Consider the following 3894-nt stretch of genomic DNA (forward strand, 5'->3'; position numbering starts at 1 on the left):
CTTTTTTTTTAAATCAATTTATTGGGGCTCATAAAATTCATCACAATACATAGATCAATTGTGTAGAGCACATCTATACATTTGTTGCCTGATTTCTTTCTAATTACAAACACAGGGGAGTTCCAGGGGCCAAGAGTCTCCGCAATATGACCCTCTCTCAGCTGTCCTTGTACAAGATCCTGCAGAGCCTGCGGTTTTTCACTATTAAGGGACCACTGCTCCACTCATATCGGGTCATCAGATTTCCAAGTCAGCTTGATGGGTGCAAGCTTTACGACAGCGGTCCCTACTAAAAATTTGAGTATCCTAGGCCATGGCGGTCATTTTTGGGGGTCACCTCAATGGGCCGTGGATCTCCCTGCTCCCCCTTCCCTAGTCCATTTCCTTTGTAGCCCATACTCCTCATAATATTCTGTGCCACTGAATTTTGTGGAGGGATATATAATCTAGCCCCCCACTGCTGTAATAGATCTCTTCCCCATAGATTAATGGGGGTGAGGGTTACTACAGGTTTCATGAGTCTAGATTGTGCCTCAGGGCCTGTGCACCACAAGATTTTCCTGCTCTGCCATACCTTCTCTTGATCTACCTCTCCTATTCCTCCCATGGCAAAATCCGGGGAGTCTAGTGGCCAGGCCTTGGGCCACTGTTCATAGCGCATGACAGAGACATCGGCCCCTGAATCCAAGAGTCCTGAGAATTTCTTTCCCTCAATAGTTAGCTCCATAAGTGGATGCTCCTATTTGTCTAGAATAGCACTCCAAAATATCCCCTGACTCCCGGATTTGCATGCCTCTCCCTCAGTGCTATGATTTTTATTTATAGGAGGATAAGGGAGTAGCAACAGTTGTCCTAAACTCTCTCCCTTCTTTATGGCCCAGGGCACGCTGGATCTAACCATCACCTTAATTTCTCCATCCTAGTCCTGATTAATCACATCTGTGATAGTTTGTATACTGAGCGCATTCGACTTAGATTTCCCTAATAAAAGCCCAATTGTGCCTTTAGGTAAAGGGCCCTGAATTCCTGTCCCAATTGCAGTAGGTTCATTATCTGGTAAAAGCTGGGTGTCTTCCTGACTGATCAAATTTAGTGAGGAGTTCTCCCTGCTACTGGAGGAGAGCCATATGCTTGATGGGTGTTGTAGGGAGTGGACATCAGACTGAGGACTGGTAGCATTCCCAATGGGGCCTGCATCGGAAGACCATTGGAAGCTCCATTCAGAGGGGCTCGGAGCACGCCCCATTATGCGTTTTTTGGCTGGGCGTTGCTTCCTAGCGGATGTCCTCTATTGCTAAACCTTGAATGACACTGCTTTGCCCAGTGTTGCCTCTGTTGCCGCGGGGGCAGAGTCCAGGTTCCTTGGAGCCCGTCTCAGGCTCTCTCCCTGGGCCTTTCCCGCTGTGAATTGTCCTGTTCTTTTGCAATATCTGCCTGCAGTCTCTCTGGTATTGTCCCTCTGCTCCACATGGAAAGCATCTCCCTTTAGATCTTGTGTAACTTGCCAAAGCAGCAGCCATGAGGTTGGCCCTGTGCTCATCTGTCCCAAATCCCTGCATAGCCTGAGATAATCTAACAGTGTGTTCTGTTCCTTGAAAGGGCGTATGGCAGCTTGACATGATGTGTTCGAGTTCTCAAATGCTAATGTAAGAATAAGATTATCCGCTGCCCCTTTGTCCGCCACATTCTTGTGGACAGCATCCTGAAACCTGGATATAAAATCTATATAGGGCTCGTCATTCCTTTGCTTCACTGCCGTGTAGCTCGGCTGCCTGCTTCCTGATGGTATTATTTTCTCCCAGGCCTTTAAGCAGACTTCCTGCACCCGTGTGAATGTCTGGTCATTAAACCGCAGTTGTGACTCAACTTTGATGTAATTCTCATCTCCTAGCAGCTGATGAATCCCTATATCTATACCCTCTTCTGCATTTTGCGTGCACGTGTAAGGGCTGCTTCGTTCCACAACATTTGATATTGTAAAGATTCTAAAGGTGAGATGAACGTCTTAGTAGGCCCTCTGTCAGAAGGGATCCAATACTCAGATCCTGCCAGAGATTTTATCATACTAATAACAAATGGGGAATCTGGACCATAGTTAGATACAGCTTGCTTGAGATCTTTCAGTAGCTTAAAGGAAAAGGCAGCATGTTGCCGGTCTTGAATCCCTTGTGGGTGCTGCCCGTCAGGCTCCCTGTCTATAACTCTCATGGGATAAGCCACTCTAAATTCTAAATCTGCTTCCTGAGCTATGCTCTTCTCTACCTGTGAAAGCAAAGGTGCCTTCCTACACCCTGCCTCTTTGCTTTTCGCTTCCCGAACCTCACCTTCTATGTTAAATCTCTCCACTTGCTTTTCTTTGGATCTAATCTCATCTCTCCCTCCAGCACTGACTTGCTTGATAGTATTGTGGTTCCCTATGCTGTACTCTGGTGGTGGTGCACATGCTTCTAGTCTGATATCTCTTTCTGATTTACACTTCGTTTTCTCAGCTCCGTTTAACATCTTCTCATCTGCCTGATACTCACTCTGCCTGCTTCTCACCTGATTTAAGTCTGCATAGCTTAGAGGCTTCTCACTACTCTGCTGGTCTTGTTCCTTTACTCTCTCACCCTGCAGTGGCTCCAACACTTCTTTGATCTGTACAACAGCCCCCAGGTCTCCATGGACATGCTCTATCCTTCCCTGTGAGATTTTCTTAAGTTAATGGCTATCTTATCAAAGGTTCCTGACTCCGGAAAAGAAGGATTAAATTTCTTTACCAATTGAAGAAACTCGTTCATTCTCTCATTTGTTACCTTTACCTTTTGTTTCTTCAAGAGGTGTCAAAGTGTGATACCTTACTCGGTATCCTTGCTTTTTTCCTGACCCATATCTCACTCGGACTAAAAACACACTCAAAAAAATAAATACATAAAAATTTAAAAAAAGTTTTCCTGATTCACCCTCTCTGTCTTATGAGGCCCTATAATTGTTACACGGGATATAACTCAAAAGAGTTCTTTTCCTACAAGGCCACATATGATGGGCACCATTTGTGGGGCGAGGAAGGTCCCCAACAAATCATCACAGGTCCGGTAGGTGCGATTGTACAGCAATAATAAGGAAAGGTTATAGTAAAGTCACAGAGAGCATGAGAGGTAGAGGAGAGATTGGAATAATGGAGTCAGACACAATTCATGGTTGCATGCTCACCTCAGCCCCACTTGGTGGTCCTCGTGAGGGGAGCCTGGTTGTGAGAGCAGGAGAGAGCCCCAACCTTATTGCTAACCAAGGGTTATATCTCCTTAGGGGGGCATCATTACAAGTAACCACACGTACAGGAAGGGGCAGTGCAATAGGCATACACATCGTAGGAAGGGGATGTATGATAGGCATAAGCGTGACAGGAAGGGGATGAGCTAGGGGTGTGCCCACAGGAATGGGAAGGTCTAGGGGCATACATGTGACAAGATGGGCGGACACTAGATTCACATGGCAGCCTAACCTTGGTCATCCTTGGGCGGGTTTGACCTCTCTGTGGTCTGCTACAAGGAAACAGACAACTACTATCTTTATCAGAAGGGAGCGGGCCCTATTTATTGTGGGATAAACAGTGGTGACTGCTCTAGATGGCTGATAGCTCTTAGGGAGAATGACCCTGATCTACTCCTGATGACCTCCAAGTGCATAGTCATTCGCAAGCAGCTACGTTTGGCATATATTTGGGGAAGACAACTTAGGAAAAATCCTTCTACTTCCCACACACTGTTTCCAGTTCCTATCTGTATCAGTGTACATCCCCTGGTCTAGCCAGACTTGCAAGGTAGAATTGGGATCATGATAGTGGGGGGCGGGGGCGAGGAAGCATTTAGGAACTAGAGGAAAGTTGCATTTTTTCAGGGCAAGATATGACAA

This window comes from Echinops telfairi, unplaced genomic scaffold (assembly GCF_000313985.2).
Source record: "Echinops telfairi isolate 266 unplaced genomic scaffold, ASM31398v2 ScPeMD7_2010;HRSCAF=2546, whole genome shotgun sequence".
Lineage (NCBI taxonomy): Eukaryota > Metazoa > Chordata > Mammalia > Afrosoricida > Tenrecidae > Echinops > Echinops telfairi.